General features: G+C 44.0%; 1 protein-coding gene across 5 annotated transcripts in view; it reads left to right on the forward strand.

The window, feature by feature from the left end:
* The first annotated feature begins 141 nt into the window (after nucleotides 1–141).
* ST6GAL2 (ST6 beta-galactoside alpha-2,6-sialyltransferase 2) overlaps nucleotides 142–18,240 on the forward strand; it is an 80,600-nt gene continuing 62,501 nt past the window's right edge. For 2 of the 5 annotated variants that reach the window (XM_081198421.1, XM_081198416.1), the window contains exon 1: nucleotides 142–481. The gene's annotated coding sequence lies outside the window, so the exon portion shown is untranslated. Of the gene's footprint in view, nucleotides 482–941; nucleotides 1,103–1,303; nucleotides 1,391–18,240 lie in introns of those variants that run through there. The other 3 variants (XM_081198415.1, XM_081198419.1, XM_081198411.1) reach the window with 3 other exon arrangements.

The following is an 18,240-nucleotide window of genomic DNA, read 5'->3' on the forward strand; positions in this document are numbered from 1 at the left end:
TCGCTCTCTCTCCCTGTGCGCAAAGGGGTTGCCCGCGTGCGTCCAAGTCTCCTCGGCCGCCCTTTCCCTCGAACAATGAGCAGGGGCCGCGCGCGCCACCACCCACCCCTCCCCTCCTCTCCCGTCCCTCACCGCTTCCCTCCCGCCCACAGCCCGGGACTAGGAGCCGGCGGAAGCAGCAGCAGCAGCTGCGGCAGTTCCCACCCCTCAGCAGCCACACAGAGACACCGGCAGCAGCAGCAGCAGCAGCAAGACGCGGCAACGGCGCCGGGTTTGGTTCAGTATGTCCACCACCGCTCGGCGCCGGCGGCGACCGAGGCTTGCAGCGGCCAGCCGGCAGCAGCGGCTGAGCTTCCCGGGTCTTTAACTTGACCCACTGCCGCCGTCGCCTCCTTCTCCCGAGGTAGGGGAGGCAATGGTAATGAACTGACCCGGCGGCAGCGGCCAACCACCCAGCCTTCTTCTGCGCTCCCCACTCACGGTAAGGAGCGGCGAGGGAAGCGCGCGCTTTTCTCACCCTGCCGCCCACATACACACAAACACCCGCCGTCCCGGGAGGCGGCGAAGTGAAGTCGACCCAGTCACAACAAACAGCAACAACCAACACAATATTTTCCAAAGGAGTCGAGGGAGAGAGAGGCGCTGCTCTTTGCCCAGGGAAGGAGAGGCAGGCAGGAGCGCGCGCGCGCGCGGTGGAGCCACACAGCGTGCAACCTTCACGGCCATGTGCAAGGAGGGGAGAAGGCGGCGGGGGGGGGGAGAGCCGGGGTCAAAAGCGGGAGTCGCCCAGACAAGGGAGCTGTTGTTTTTTTTTGGGGGGGGGGACGGACTAATAATGCAGTGCCATTGAAGTGGGGAGGGCGTGGGAGATAGGAGGAGTTGACAGTTGGGCGGCTGGCAGGCAGCAGGAGGAGCTGGGGGAGGGGGCTGCCTGCGTGTGTATGGGGGGGGGGGAGAGAAGCTGGTTGGCGCGTGCATTAAAGGGACCCGACTCCCCCCCCCCCCCGCCAGTTTCCCTCGAGGAGCAGCGAAGGAGGAGAGATCTGCTGTCTAAAGCGAAGCTTCGGTTGCTGCTGGGTCTTTGAGGAATTCCTAGAATGTGGTACGTTGCTGGGTTTTCTTTCTGCACACCCCTCCCTTCCGTGTGTGTGTGTGTGTGTGTGTGTGTGTATCTCTATATGTGCACGCGAGAATTCTTCGCCAAAGGGAAAGGCGTTCTTTTTTTACCCCCCCCCCCCGCTAATGAGGGAGATGCTGCCTTTATTCCCCCCTCAATGGAACATCGCCGCCTGGGCTTGGCAACAGCAGCACCGGAGCGAGCGAAGTGGCCCCCGGCGCAGCGAGCACACACACTCTTTTCTCTCACACCGAGATTGTGGCAGCTTGCAAAGTGCGTGGGAGATCAGAAGTATTTTGCCCTCTGGCTCTCCGAAGAGAAGTGCGGCCGTTTCTTTCTCTCTCTCTCTCTCTCTCTCTCTCTCTCTCTCTCTCTCTCTTTTAATAACCCGGCGCTTTTGTGTGCAGGGAAACGCAAGCCTCATTCAAGGAACGGGCTAAATTGTCCTGCAAATCTCCCAGAGCTTCAGTGATCTTGAACATGAGAACAGGAGGGAGCCGAGATTGGTTCGACTCCTAATCCCTCTCGTATAAATGCAATTTGAGGAGGGTGTGTGTGTGTTGTTGTTGTTGTCGTCGTCTTCGTTGAGACCAGTTCCTAAACTATTTTATTTATTTATTTTTGCTAATGTTTAGTGGAGCCCAGTCTCTTTTTTTCCCCAGACAGACTTCTGCGGCTTACAGTAGGCAGTGTGGTTATTTATTTATTTATTTATTTAGTGAGACTTGGCTGTTCAAAGAGTTGAATAGATATGTTTAGAGAAGCAGTGCTTTCCAAGAATTTAAATGAGGTCTTTTTTCTTTTTTTTAATGGCTTTCCAGGACTTTTCTATTAGCTCTCATTGTTTTCTCTGGCTGACCTTTGGGTAGTTTAGCAACTGTACTGAATTTTAAGACAGAAGTATATGGTCACACAAACATTTTGTTGTGCGTCTTTTGTTTGTTTTTCTGTGCAACTGGAAATATTTATTGCAATCACCATGGTGGGAAATATTTGCATTTAACAATATGATTTACAGTTGTTGTTGTTGTTATAATAATAATAACAACAACAATATGTTCTAATACCAGCTTTTCCTTCAATCAGATGTTTTGTGTTTCCATAAAGTGTTTATGTGTTTTAGAATGGTATAGTCGAATTACAAGGGCAGAAACGATTTAGATTGCGAGCCTTGTTACTTACATGCTTATGATTGCACTGAGGTCGCAGGTTACATGACTGTTCACATGTTTCACTGAACACAGGGACATACTGTCTCTACACATGTACAAATGTTTGTTCATTTGCAGTTTGGCTGATATGTACATAGACTGTGCACTGGTTGAATATTGCATGTGAATTACTGAATGAGTGTGCAGCTTAACTATCTCTGTATGTACGTACATTGAATGTCCATCTAGACATGTTTACTCAAAAGTAAGCCCCATTGAATTCAGTGATATTTACTTCCAGCCATAGTTTCTGATTTCAAGCATTTGCACTTCAATCCTAAACACTTTGACTTTGAAGCAGTTTCTATTGATGAGAGTAGTTCTGTTGAGAATACATTATATGGAAATAAGCTTCCCTGAAATTAATGGGTTTCAGTGCAAGTGAAACTACTCGGGTTTTAAGGCTCAGTCAACTCTTTGGGGGGTATCTCTGTGTTAAAATTAAAATTAAACCAGGATTTCTTCCAAGAAGAACCATTGCACTGTTGCTTTTTAATAGTTGAAGAAAATAGCTCAGATAATTTTTGAGGAATCATTTCAAGTGATGGGGGAAAGTGTATTCTAATTTTAGAACTGAACTCTTTTTCTTTTTCAAGAAAATGCCAATCACTTCACTAAAATGCCTGGGAGTTTAAAGTTGAAATTGGACATGGAAATAGCTAGTACTCAGCAGAAGTGCTTTGAATCTTCAGAGAAGATTTGCCATGATTGGGGCTGAGTTAAAGAACCTGTAGAAAAATCACATGCTGTGAATGTGTGGACTACTTTGCAAGAGGTTTTCCCCTCAGAGCTCATAAACCGCACAACTAAGGGAAACTGTGATGCATGCATGAATAGTAAGATTTCATTGTGTAGCATAGTCATATTGCAATGGAAGTTAGGAATGGAAGTCATTCTGCACAGTATTTGGATGCACAGACGAGATATGAGCTGTAAATGCACTTGGGTGCATCTACATTTCTATCCTACCTTTCCTCTCGGGAGCTCAAGGCGCAATGTAAATGGTCCTCCCTTCCTTTTATTCTCACAGCAACCCTGGGAGGTAGGCTAGGCTGAGAAACAACAGGTCCAAGTCACCCACTGGATGGCTCAGTATGGATTTGAAACTGGGTGTTCCAAGTCTTAAATGTTACACTATGTTCTAAAGATGTACAGTAGGTAGTCCTGGTCTATATTAAAGATGGTTGGTGGGAGCAACTGTATAATTTTGGTATAAAAATTTGGGTCAGAGCTTCGAGATAGGAGGTCTTTGTAGGAGAAAGCCCTATGAATCTTTTGATCATACAGAGTTTATGATATTTGCATTTCTCCCAGTAGTTCCACGTACAGTGGTACCTCGGGTTACATACGCTTCAGGTTACATAAGCTTCAGGTTACAGACTCTGCTAACCCAGAAATAGTACCTCGGGTTAAGAACTTTGCTTCAGGATGAGAACAGAAATCGTGCTCCGGCAGCGCTGCAGCAGCAGGAGGCCCCATTAGCTAAAGTGGTGCTTCAAGTTAAGAACAGTTTCAGGTTAAGAACGGACCTCCGGAACAAATTAAGTACTTAACCCGAGGTACCACTCTATATGGAAAGCAAATTTATAAGATGTGTGAACTGTCGAATCTTATGTTTCAGAATTTATGTGAATTTGAGGTAGAAGACCTGTGAGATTCCTTATCAGTATCATGAATACAATAAATATAGTATTGGAGCCTATAGCATTGTTGAGATACTATCAAGGTCAGGTTGCACATCAAAACGATTGGCATCATATATGTACTTCCATTTTGTGAATGTTGTTTACCAGTAATACAGTGGTGCCCCGCAAGACGAATGCCTCGCAAGACGAAAAACTCGCTAGACGAAAGGGTTTTGTGGTTTTTGAGCTGCTTCGCAGGACGAATTTCCCTATGGGCTTGCTTCGCAAGATTGTTTCCTTTTTCTTAACACCATTAATACAGTTGCGACTTGCCTTCGAGGAGCAACTCATAGAACGCGGTGTGGTAGCCTTTTTTGAGTTTTTTGGCGATTTTTGAAGCTTTTCCAAAACTTTTCCGACACCGTGCTTCGCAAGACGAAAAATTCGCTAGACGAAAAAACTCGCGGAACGAATTAATTTCGTCTTGCGAGGCACCACTGTAATGGCATCTTTATGCATTTGCATGGATGCATGTTGCTTCTGGAAGTGTACACGATGCATTTGTATATGCATATAGTGCAAGGCATACTCCTGTAGGAGCAGTGTTTTGAACCTAAACTTTATATAACCTTTCAAGTGTGGATGACTTCAACAAGGAGCTGCCCTCTGCCTCCTCATTCTGAGGGATCAATACTTAATTTTTAGTTAACATGTACTAAGTACACTGGCACACGAACCCAATATACAAGGTTTTTCTTCTTTGCAAAGATTTTCAGTGCATGTTGACTTGTTGACTGTAACATTGTGATGGCTGGCATGTGTGAATCACAGATTCATGTCCATTCACATGCTTACAAGAGTAAGCAAGCATTGAGTGTACAGTGGTACCTCGGGTTGCATATGCTTCAGGTCACGTACGCTTCAGGTTACAGACTCCGCTAACCCAGAAATAGTACCTCGGGTTAAGAACTTTGCTTCAGGATGAGAACAGAAATCGTGCTCCGGTGGCGCGGCGGCAGCAGGAGGCCCCATTATCTAAAGTGGTGCTTCAGGTTAAGAACAGTTTCAGGTTAAGAACGGACCTCCGGAACGAATTAAGTACTTAACCCGAGGTACCACTGTACATGAGTGAAACTAGAACTCTTAGTTACAGTATGAGACACTCAGTGTTTATATCATTTGTTCTAATGCATGAACTGTGGTTTCAGAGAACATCCATGTTTGTAGATGGGTCACAAGGATCTACGTGGAGGTGTGATGTTACACTAAACTACTAAACATATTTTAGAGCAAATAACGTCTGTGGCAATCTTTTCCTGGGGTGAGAGGTACAGTGGTGCCCCGCAAGACGAACGCCTCGCAAGACGGAAAACCCGCTAGACGAAAGGGTTTTCCGTTTTGGAGGCGCTTCGCAAAACGAATTTCCCTATAGGCTTCCTTCGCAAGACGAAAGCCCATAGGGAAATCTCCGGGACAGCGGGGAAGCGCAGCGCTTCTTCCCCACTGTCCTCGGACCTCCTCCGAAGGCTGGCGGTGGGGCGGAAAGCCCTTCTCCCCGCGCCAGCCTTCGGAAGGCTCCTCCGAAGGCTGGCGGTGGGGCGGAAAGCCCTTCTCCCCGCGCCAGCCTTCGGAAGGCTCCTCCGAAGGCTGGCGGTGGGGCGGAAAGCCCTTCTCCCCACGCCAGCCTTCGGATGGCTGTCCTGAAGACTTGCGGTGGGAGGAGGGTTTTCCTCCCACCGCCAACATTCAGAATGCTGTTCTGAATGTTGGCGGTGGGGAGGAAAAACCCTCCTCCCACCGCAAGCCCCGGGAACAGAGGAGAAGCGCTGCGCCCCTTCCCCTCTGTTCCCGTACCTGTCCTGAAGGCTTGCGGTGGGGAGAAAAGCCCTTCTCCGCACCGCCAGCCTGGTAAGCGGTTTCCATAGGAACGCATTAATTGATTTTCAATGCATTCCTATGGGAAACCGTGCTTCGCAAGACGAAAAACTCGCAAGAAGAAAAAACTTGTGGAACGAATTAATTTCGTCTTGCGAGGCACCACTGTATATGCAGAAACAACAGGTCTTTGTGAACAGCTTGATTGATTCCACTGACCAGTGGAACTGACCTCTGGTTGGAAAGGGATGACGAGAACTTACTTGCTGAACTTGGCAGAAGGGAGAACGGGAAACTTGTTCAATGGAATTGGCATGGACAGCATCAATAGTAAAAAGGAACATGGGAGGTTTTGATTTAAGTAAAGAAACCTAAACCCATTTTCTTTAGGTGGATACTACTTAATCGTTGTAGGGACGCGGGTGGCACTGTGGGTTAAACCACAGAGCCTAGGACTTGCCAATCAGAAGGTCGGCGGTTCGAATCCCTGCAACAGGGTGAGCTCCCGTTCCTCGGTCCCAGCTCCTGCCAACCTAGCAGTTTGAACACATCAGAGTCCAAGTAGATAAATAGGTACTGCTCTGGCGGGAAGGTAAACGGTGTTTCCGTGCGCTGCTCTGGTTTGCCAGAAGCGGCTTAGTCATGCTGGCCACCTGACCTGGAAGCTGTACGCCGGCTCCCTCGGCCAATAAAGCGAGATGAGCGCCGCAACCCCAGAGTCGTCCGCGACTGGACCTAATGGTCAGGAGTCCCTTAACCTTTACCTTTACTTAATCGTTATAGTTCTATTAAGGAGTCTGTGCCACACACCCTTTCTGTAGTAATGCTGTTGTCCCTTCTCATGGTGGTAAAGTGTACCTGAAATCATTTGAAGAACCAAGGTTTTATATTTTATTTTAGCAACGAGTTTCGGTAATTTAACAGGGTTTCATGATATGGTGGTTTAGACTTCAAACCGTTTCACTGCCTCTGGGTCTGAACTGAAGCAGTGCTGGGACAGCATGTGGATATTGGTTTAGCCTTCTTTGTTGACTTGTTTCTGCAGGTGTGGAATAAGATCTGAGCTTTGCTTTTCATTAAGAGTACACACTGGTCCAGTTCACACATAACACTAAGCCTAACAATGGCTTAGAGCAAACAAGAGAATGTGTGGATTCTCAGAGAAAATCTGCCTTCCCTGATACCCAGGCCTTAGCCATGGTTTGGCTTAGCATTATGTCTGAACCCAGGCTCATGGTTTTGTCTTGCTTCAGAGCAACTGCAAATGGTAAACCAAAAATAAACCTTGATTGCAGCTTCTGATTTGTCTGAAGCAGTGGCGTAGCGTGGGGGGTGCAAGGGGGGCCGGCCGCACCGGGCGCAACATCTGGGGGTTAGAGTTAGGGGGCGCAAATCCACGGGTTAGGGGGCGCAAATTACTTGCCTTGCCCCGGGTGCTGACAACCCACGCTACGCCACTGGTCTGAAGTGAGGCAAACCATGAGCCTCGGTTCATGCATAATGAAAAGCCAAACCATGGCTTAGGACCTTAGGTGTATTAAATGTAGTGACAGCAGGACCAGGCGAGGAGTGCAGTGTCTGTGATTTTCACTCTGAGCATCTGCATGTTTGCTCATTCACGCTAAGTCATAGCTTGACTTGGTGTTAGGTGGGAACTGGGTCATTGTGCACTTGCTAATGAAAGTTATCTTATAGAACAGCATTTTCCATGCATTGATATAGTTGAACATATTATAGTAAAGGTAAAGGTACCCCTGCCCGTACGGGCCAGTCGTGTCCGACTCTGGGGTTGCGCGCCCATCTCGCTTAAGAGGCCGGGGGCCAGCGCTGTCCGAAGACACTTCCGGGTCACGTGGCCAGCATGACAAGCTGCATCTGGCGAGCCAGCGCAGCACACGGAAACGCCGTTTACCTTCCGGCTAGTAAGCGGTCCCTATTTATCTACTTGCGCCTGGGGGTGCTTTCGAACTGCCAGGTTGGCAGGCGCTGGGACCGAGCAACGGGAGTGCACCCCGCCGCGGGGATTCGAACCGCCGACCTGACGATCGGCAAGTCCTAGGCGCTGAGGTTTTACCCGCAGCGCCACCCGCGTCCCCGGCCACATTATAGATGGTGCTAAAATTGCTGCAGGGGACAAGAACTCTGCTAATCCCCGTATTTCTGAATACTATACCTCAGATTTAAGGCAAAGATTGCACCATTTTCAAATACCTGCATGGCTGCTTTTCTGTGCTGAGTGGTACTGGTTGTCTCTTGGTCTGGTAGTTCTTGAGCCTTGGGTATGTTTGTCAACAATGTATTTCAGAAACGTCAGAAAGCAGTTCTGTGTTTATTACTGCTATGTTAAAAGATATCCAAAACACTTTTTTTCAAATTAGAGGCACTTTCTGACAAGTGCTTGGCAGCCCTCCTTATCTTCCTTAGAAAACATTTCCCCAAATATTACATCCTTATTGGCAATTTTTGGACTTTAGCATTACCCAGAAGCCTCCCTCATGATTCGGCAGTGAGATAAATGAACTCGGAACACACAGACCTCATCCTTTATGAGGCTAAGGTGTAGTTCTGTGTTTGCTAGGTGGTGCAGCTAATTACTAGGCATTCCTTTCCTATGCTTCCTCTTGGTCGCAGGGAGAGAGGCTTCCTATTACTTTAAAAACTTGTCCCTGTAGGATACTGACATAGGTATGCATCCATAAGGAAAGGTAGGCAGATATCAAAGCTCTTGGAAGACTAGGTTTCAAGGCTAGCACCTGACAGATAAGTAGAGTTGTGGATTCCAGTTTCCAAAAGGTGTTGTTTACTAACTGAATGGCAGGGTGTAATTTGGAAGGTGTGACTGTGTCACAGAGATGAAGCACACCTGCTAAAACTGTTCCCTGCTACACAGATTTTGAAGAACAGGGACTTCTTTCATGTCACAAATTGGGAGCAATGCCAGGGAAAATCTGTTCTTTTGCAGTAGTTCACCTCAAGCATGTATCTGTGGTTAACGTTATGCTATGCATGTGTCGAACACTTTCCCAAAGACATCATCGAATCTGCAAGAAACAGTGAGGGGAAGGGACTTGACCATGAATGGTGATGTCAATAGATTCTTTGCTCAAAAAATATATATGCTAACGCCTCCGTCAAAGGTCTTTGATCCAGTGAGCGTTGACATAGATAGTTACAATCACTTTCCAATTGCTTTGTTGAAAAAAACGGTAAAGAAAATAAAAACCACTGTTGGTACTTTCAACAGGTTTTGCTTTTGTAAGTCAGTGTAAAATTCACTGCACATTTTTAACATGCATGAGAAGAATGGCAGAGAAGGGATTGCTGAGAAGGAATTAAAACACACAATGTGGTACCTTCTGCTTGTCTTTCCACAAAATGTTAAAATAGTGTTCCACAACTTGGTTAATTTGTTTTGTAAATGGCTTGTTAGGTATCATTTGATCTTTGTCTGGTTTAATTATCAAAGATCAGCATGGCAGTCTATATATGCTATTGAGCTACAATAATTATATTCAGCCCCTAAAATGAGCATTTATTTGTTTAGGAGCAAGCTTGTACATAATGCACCATAAACTTTAAACCTTTCTCATCCTTAATTGTTTCAGTTTTGGTACATACAATTAAAGTGTGTGGGAGAGGGAGTTTCTTTTGCACTGCTTAAAAGAAAATAAAGATAAATGCCACTGGATGTAATTTTTGAAGCTCTGTTATTTAAACAAATATTTTGTAGTTAATTATACACTATATTACATATTTAGGAGCTACAGCATGGTTTCCTGGAACTTGAGTTATTTATAACTATAGTGGGTTTCTCAAAATAATCAAGTGAGGTTCCTATCTTCAGGCTCAGATACGTTTATTTGAAATCATGTTTGCTAAAAAGTCAGATGTCTTTATTCTTTCTCTCTCTCCCTTTGCCGCACTCAGCTATGACTATTGCAGCAGTCCTATGCACATTTACGTGGGAGTAAGTTCTGCTGAAATCAGTGGGGCTTCAGATTTTACATTCATGGTAAGAAAAAATACCCAATATGGTACTCTGCAGATAAAAGCACCCCTAGTTGGTAGTGACATGTGTCAAGCTGTATGGAACAAAATAAACAGGCTGTAATCAGCAAAATTTTGAGGGTGTACAAAACTAAATCACCCTCTCAAAAAAAAATTTTAAAAATGGGGGAGAGGGTGATATTTGGACCCCACGCCCAATGTTGTCACTCAGTCTGCACCTTCACACTGCCACATATTACTTCTAGAGCTGGGCGATACATCGATATATCGTCCAAAAAAGGTTTGAAGTCCATATCGTGATACCAATTTCATAATTTTTGACCGGGCAATATATTGCAAATCATGGTGTGTTTGTGTATGTGTGCTATGCAAAAATCATATTGCAGGAAAAACTGTGAAGCCAGCCAATGCCTCTACAGAGCTCCATTCTTACTTCCTCGTGATATATCAGTATATTGTGATGTGTGCTGTAGGTTTGGGTTTGTGTAATATGTCTGTTTGTGCACAAAGATGCCGATAAACTCAAGAGTTCTTGAATATATGGATCTTTGTCCCATTGTAAAGCTGGGTGTTTTATTTTTTATTTTAGTTTTTGATACTTAGTTTTTATTGTTTGTTTGTTTAACTTGCATTCTGCGTTCCTCCCAAAGGTGCCCAGTGTACATATTTGCAATAAAAAGTGATGTAACGAAAAAAACAAAAACAAAAAACATATGGATACATTTGAAAAAACTTAAAAGCATTTAAAAACAATAAACGGGGGAAATGTTGAACAAAATTTTAAAGCGGCAGATTGTTGTGTCTGGATAGGCCAGCTGAAAGAGAAAGGTTTCCAGCAAGCATCTTAAATGGTGAAGTGAGGTTGCCTGCCTAACATCAATAAGCAGGGAGTTCCAGAGTACAGGCATTTCTGTGGATATTGTGTGGTGGGCTGTCCAGGTGACGAGAGCCCCCCCCCCCAAGCCTCACTGATGTGGTCCAAAGAAAAGCAGAGCAATGCATTTTGCTGGAAGGAGGCGTACAAGGTTCTATCCAACCACTTTAGGGACTCTAATCCAGATTTGTGTAGGGTTCACTCCTCAGCTTTTTCTTTTCCCAGAGAAAGAATGGATCAGAGATTTGCTTCCTAGATGGGTTACCTTCTGGATAGACTAGCCCCCATCTGCTCCTCACTACAGCATGTCCATAAAACTACCTTCTTGACCATTGGACCCACTATTGGTCTCATCTGCTCAATCATGTCTTCATGAGCGGGGGAAGTTCCTAACTCACCAAGGGTTCCTAACTCACCAAGGGTTGAGACCCATCGGCTACCCTCACCTGGTTCAGCCGGCCAGTTGGAGCCATTCCCGACGTGTAGCTACTGTGTCATGCTGACAGCTTCTAGGAGCCACAGATGAGAGCTGAGTGGAGGATGAGGACTAAAGGTGGACAAATTACACCATGGCGTGTCCCCCACCAAGGGTACTACCCTCCCCTAACATCCCATACCCCCCAACCCCCCTGAATCTCTCTCTCTCTCTCTCTCTCTCTCTCTATGTATGTATGTATGTATATATATAGTTTCTCAGGATGTCATAGACAAAGATGCTCTTCCCATGCCACGAACAAGAGTTTTTACAGTAAACCTTCAAGGTGAATTTCATGGTTAGGGGTCTTGTCCCCTCGCAAAGAATCCAGGCCCAAAGTGCAATAAGACACGGGAGAGTTTATTTACTCTTAGAAACTGAGCTGCACTGTTACAGTTTTATCTGCCCCAAAAACATCTGTATCCCACCTTTCTGCTAAGAGTGGCTTCCGAGAAGATTTACAGATTCAATTTTAAAGCCATCAAATGGCAAAAACTAATTAAAAGTTCCAGATCTCCATATCTTTCCAAACCTTCAAACCTTGATGTAATTATCCTTAAAGAGATTACTATTCCTATTTGTTAATCAGATACCCAGGTACTTTGTTTTGTTCACTATTGCCAGACCTGATGTTTCCTGTAAATAATCTCTTTCCTGTGTTGATATGTTTTTTGCTAGCATGTTGGTCTTACTTTTATTTAATTTGAATCCTGCGACCTTTCCAAATTCTGATATTCTGATTGATCTCTGTTTATTACTTCATTTAGTACTTTTTTTTAACCTATCAGCCAAAATGCTCGCAAATATTTTATAATCATTGTTTAATAGAGATATAGGTCTGTAGTTTTTTACTGATGTTCTATCCGTTCCTTGTTTGGGTATCAGCATGATATACGCTTCTTCCCAGGACTTTGGTATTTTCCCTTCTTTCAATATACCATTTAGTATAATTTTCATTGGTTCTGGTAGCACATCTTCTAATTTAATTAAAATTATCATTACTAGGTAGAATATCTATGGTTAAAATGAGCATCCTGCCCAGGATGATATTCTTATTTCAAATGATACCAATAATTGGTGGGGTAGGATGCTTTAAACAGCAGGGGGGAAATCTAACCAAATTTATTTGGAAATATAAAACATCAAAAATTAAATATAAATTACTAAAAGATAGCAAAAACACAGGTTTGTCATTACCTGACTTAAAACAATACTATGATGCAGCGTGATTCTTGTGGTTGAGAGAATGGCAAACATTAGAAAATGGTGACCTATTGGATTTGGAGGGGTTTGATAATCGTTTTGGAAGGCACGCTTACCTAGGGTATGAGAAAGTGAAGGTGCATAGAGGTTTCCTTAATCAGGTCATAAGAAAATCATTATACAAAACTTGGGAGAAATACAAAGAACTTTTAGAACCCAAAGTACCCTGGTGGCTGTCACCCATAGAATCATTAATGATTAAGAAGAAAAACATGGGAACAAATTGGGCCAGATATAGGGATTTGCTAGAAGAGAATAATAATAAACTAAAATTAAAGGAACCCCACCTAACAGGGTGGATTCAATATCACCAGCTACCAGTAATCAGTATCAATATCACCAGTAAATTTAATGAAGACAAAAGAAATAAAGGATTTGCAATAGAAGTCTCACCATTGGACAAAAATTTATTACAAAGCAAAGTAAAAGTAATTTCTAAAATGTACAGATTATTGTTAGAGTGGGGGGTTAAAGACAAACAAATTAAAGAAGTAATGATAAAATGGGCCATAGACTTGGGTAAAAACATTCAGATAACACAATGGGAAAAACTTTGGAGGGGAAACTGGAAGTTCACAGCATGTGAAGCTATAAAAGAAAATATGATAAAGATGTTATTTAGGTGATATTTGACACCTACAAAAATCTGTAAAATGTATAAAACTAAATCCAACTTATGTTGGAGGTGCAACCGATCAGAAGGCATGCTTATACACATGAGGTGGCAATGTGAAAAAGTTAAGGGCTTCTGGGACTTTGTTTTTGAAGAAATGAAGAAAATCTTTAGATATAATTTTGGGGGGGAAACAGAATACTTCTTGCTGGGAATAACTGATACAGATATACCCAGAGAAGACAAGAATCTATTCTTGTATGCTGTGGCGGCAGCTAGTATCCTGATTGCAAAAAAAATGGAAAAAAAGAAACAATTCCATCTAAACAAGAATGGCAAGATAAATTATTCAGTTACATTGAACTAGCCAGGCTGACAGACACAATCAGGGGCCACAGCAAACAAAAACTTCAGAAAGACTGGGGAAAATATAGTGATTATCTGAAGAAGCAATGCCTGCATATTACTTCTTGGACTTGTTTTAATTAACTTCTGTATGTGGGACGCGGGTGGCGCTGTGGGTTAAACCACAGAGCCTAGAACTTGCCGATCAGAAGGTCAGCAGTTCGAATCCCCGCGACGGGGTGAGCTCCCGTTGCTCGGTCCCTGCTCCTGCCAACCTAGCAATTCAAAAGCACGTCAAAGTGCAAGTAGATAAATAGGTACCGCTCCGACAGGAAGGTGAACGGCGTTTCCGTGCGCTGCTCTGGTTTGCCAGAAGCGGCTTAGTCATGCTGGCCACATGACCCGGAAGCTGTATGCCAGCTCCCTCGGCCAATAAAGCTTCGCAACCCCAGAGTTGGCCACGACTGGACCTAATGGTCAGGGGTCCCTTTACCTTTAAACTGATGTACAGTTAGAATAAAGGCAATCAAAATGGAAAGTAAGTTAAAAAAGAAGATTACTATGGTTGATATTAGACCCGCGTAGAGGATGAAGGAAGTCAACAAAGAAAATGGAGTCAAATTTAGGTTAATACATATCTTTATTTTTTGAGATACATTCTTTTTTCTTATTTGTTCTTTTTCTATTTTTATTTTTATTTATTATTTGTATTTTGTGTGTAATATATTGTATGTCTCTGTGCTGTTTTCTGTATGTTTGTCAGCATATAAATAAACTATATATACAAAACCCCCCACTAATTAAACGTTAACGTGAATACAAGAAATAAAACGCCATTTTAAAAGACCGCCGTGAAACAAAATGAATTGTGTGCTAAGTATTGTTAAAAGCACAGGCCAAATAGGACAGACTTTACCTGGCACCTAAAAATAGTACAGTGTTAACAGGCAAACTCACAGTTTGGGTACTACCAGTCCCTGTGTCCAGTAGCCACTCATTAATTCTCTGATGGTGGGAATATACAGGGAATTCTGGCAGACCTTTAATTGGCTGACAGGCTCCTAGGATAGCAATCGTTCCTTTAGCATGGTACAAACCACTTAAACCTTTGCAGTATGGTAAATGTGGGTTTTTTTGCCACTTCTGCAGGATATTGCAATATAGATGTGAGAATACAAACAATGCTAACATTTCAAACACCACCATGACAGTAATAATATTTTTTCTTAATACTTAGGTGCTAAAGTAATTCTTTGTTCCTGTTCTCTTATGCTCATTGCTTTCATTGCTAGGTAGGCAGTATAGAGTATATTGATTCTGCTGGGTCTTGTGTCCAGAGCAGGTCTTGTAACACCTACCTGTCAAAACCATATTATAAAAAAACCCTGGTTCTGTGTTTGTGATTTCCAAGCATTCATTTCAATTCTAGTGCCAAGCTCCTAGGATACCAACCCTATCATTGACATATAGCCTGCTGCAGAGATGGGGAACCTGTGCCCCCTCCCCAAGATGATGTTGGCCTCCAACTCCCATCATCCCTGACATTGGAGCAGTGTATCCAGCACAAAGTGCAAAGAGTAAGTATGCACTAAGGGCTGCTTCTGTTAGCTATAAGCCTACTGCTGCCATTGGTGAAAGCAGTGGGGAGTGCAGCCATTTTGAGCTGGGGAAACACCACATGTTCCATCCTACCCATTCCTCTTGTAGACCATTCATAAGGTATCCTTTCTTGCAGGATGAAAGCTTGGGCATCTGCAGCAGAACGAACAAACAACATGGAGAGTGCTCCAGTGTGTACAGGATGTGTGAGTATTATCTTAATGACTACTTTGTCCTCCCCCAGCAAACGAGTCTGCAAATGCAGACATCAGTGGAAGTCAGAGCTAGTCTGCAGGTGTCTCCCTTTCTTGAGACCTCACTCATGGGCCCCTAATGAACCCCTGGTCATTTGGTTACAGCTGTTACCCATTATGCATTATCATGTACATGTTTCTCACGTCTCTCCACAGGCAACCAGGCAAGCATCCAACATAAGCAGAGGAAAGGATGTTCCTCTCTTCTAGTCCAGTGCCCAGTGGAAGGCCAGTTGCTCCTCTGGGAGGTTGCTCTGGTACCTTTCTAGAGTGCATGGTACACAGTAATTTAGCAAATGCAGCATGGACCCAAGATGATGATGGAATGAGCTGTCTGTTGTGCAACTGTCGCAGGTACAGGAACCCTGCTGCCCTAACTCTCCATGTTGTGATACAGTTTAATAAAAAAGCCATGACTGTTTCTTCTGTGTCTTGTCTTCACATTTATTTTATTTATTTAGAGCGCTTATAAACCATTTGATCAAAAAGAGAATCTCCAAGAAGTGTACAAACAAAATCATAAAGAAGACGTGAGTAAAATCCACAAATGAATTGGAAACAAATACACACACACAAATCATTATTAAAGATGAGGGCGGCTCTGCAAGCCATTGTGGCCAAACCACACCCACCTGGCCTGCACCTGACGTCATATATGACATCAAGTGTGTGGCAGGTAAAGTCACACCTGGGACAAATGGGGTTTGCTGGGACTGCTGGTTGGTTGGTTTGGCTGCCCCTATGGAAACTTTGAAGACACTCTGAATCAGCTGATTGTCAGGTTTTCAAAGCGCAGCAAAGAGCTCTCTGCAGGCACCAATGAATGGTTGGTCGTTGGTGCTTGAAGAGGCCGCTGCACAGCCAAAGCCAAGCCAATCATTGGGGACTGGCTGCACTTGTGCAGTCAAGGGGACTGGAGGAAGCAGCCTGGAATCAAAGTGCTTCTTCCAGTGCTTTATAAGGATGTCAGGTGGTTCAGGTCCTACCCTCCAGAGCAGGAGAAAACAAGTTTGTTTCCACTCCATTAGATATTTGAAGATGGCAGTCATATCTCCTCTCAGTCCCCTCTTTCCTAGACGCAGATAACTAAGTCATGCTTCTCAATAGGTTTGCTGAAATGCAATGGTTTTCATCAGGCATATAAAACAATATGGTGTGGGTACCTGCATCGGGGCAATAAGATCCAGAGCACAGTAGCTGCCCCACTAAAGGAATGACTCATCAGGAGTTAGCTGGCAAATAGGGTCCCTAAACCATTCTGATTGTTACCTCCGCCGTCTTCAGGATGGTACACAATGGGAGGAGGGCTCAATGAACTGAGGGTTGTGGCTTGCCTACAGTACAGTGGCTGGTCCAGCAGCAAGGAATGCTCTTCCATCTCACTGCCCTCCTGACCCTTCTCCATCCCCAGTGGTTATGGTGTATTGTCAGCCGGTTGCGTGAAGTGGACGGAGAGGAAATGGATAACAAGCTCTTGTGGGGAAAGGGCTGGTATCTGCTGGTCTTCAACCAATGTGGAATGTGTGGCTGGATTGGATGACGTGTACCTTGGGGCCCAATTAAGGCAGACAGCTGTGTGAGGTCCCAGCTGTGTATGTGTGTCCCCCATCAGCTCTTTCTTCCCATGTTCTGTGGCCAAGTCAGCCCCCTGCCTACTGAGTCTGTTCTGTTCCACTGATCTACAGCTCTCCGTAGACCTCCTTGAGTAGCAGGCTTTGTGGTCAGGGGCATGATAGTCATGGGAGACTATCAAGCCCCCCCCCCCCAAAATCATGAGCTCTTCTTTCTGTGGCTGTGTGGTTAAAAATGATTAACTGAGGGGAATGGGAGTTGTGGTTTCTACTCTTGCTGACTCACCCCCTTTCTATCTGTAATTATTGTTGCTCACCAGGCACTGTCTCCACAGAAGGGCTTTAGTTTGTGGTTGCCTGTCCATTTCTTTGGTGTGAGATTCAAGTTCGCCCTTCTCATTTTTCTGCTCTTTTCCGTTCGTTAGGTCTTGGAGCTACTTCCTGCTTATGCACTTACTGTTGTAGCTTCTTCCTTGTGGCCCTTTCCCCTCTCAGTGGCAAATGCATAAATACCAACATAGGCGTTGTGCATGCAGTGTTATTTGCATGGCTTGCTTGGAATGTTTAGCTATGCAGGAGGGAGTTTCTCTGGAGGGCTTCTTGCCCATGTTTTCTTCATACAGATTTCATTATAGCTGCAGAACTGAGCTATGGAACTGCTGGACTTTTTATGGACCAGATTGACCATTTCCCCTTCAACCATGTCTAATTCATTGGCAGAAGAGTTGCTCTTTTGGTACCTGTGTCTTGGGTATATCTGAGAATTTGAACCCCTGCCTAGAGCAGCCATAGTTCGATCTGAAAACTCTGAATATTTAGGTTACAAAACTATAAAAATAAAGAAAAATTAAGTTTGCAAAACAATAATTACCATGTGGTTAGGGTAGATCAACGTGTCAGTGTCCACTTAGCCCCAGTGTAAATATGACATACTGTATCAGCAAAAGTCAATAAATTGAAAGATAACTATAGCACATAAACGAAAATTGATTTTAGATTTGAAATCAGCATTGAAAGAACATATAAGAACAGTTGAAAGATGCCATGCAACAGAAAATGAATAAAATTTTGTTCCCCAGTATATTGTGTATACATTTTTTTGCATACCTCCAACTGAACATGTCATTTTCAATGCTATATAAGTCACTTAACATTTATTGTACTACTTTGGCTATGTGTTTAATAAAATACTGAATTCTTGCATTGTGAAAAACAAAGATTATGGTGAAAAGTGAAAAACATGAATTGCAAAAAAACTAGAACAAAACCAACTTCAGGTATGAAATCAGCACGGCAAAATTAGGTTAGAACAACTGCAGATGTCAATGCAACAAAAATTTTGTTTCCTAGTGTTATTGCATCAGGTGTGGACTTTCTAACCCTTTCTAACCATTAAATTACTAAGAATTT

This window comes from Podarcis bocagei (genome assembly GCF_964188305.1).
Source record: "Podarcis bocagei genome assembly, chromosome: 6".
In the NCBI taxonomy this organism is placed as follows: Eukaryota; Metazoa; Chordata; class Lepidosauria; order Squamata; family Lacertidae; genus Podarcis; species Podarcis bocagei.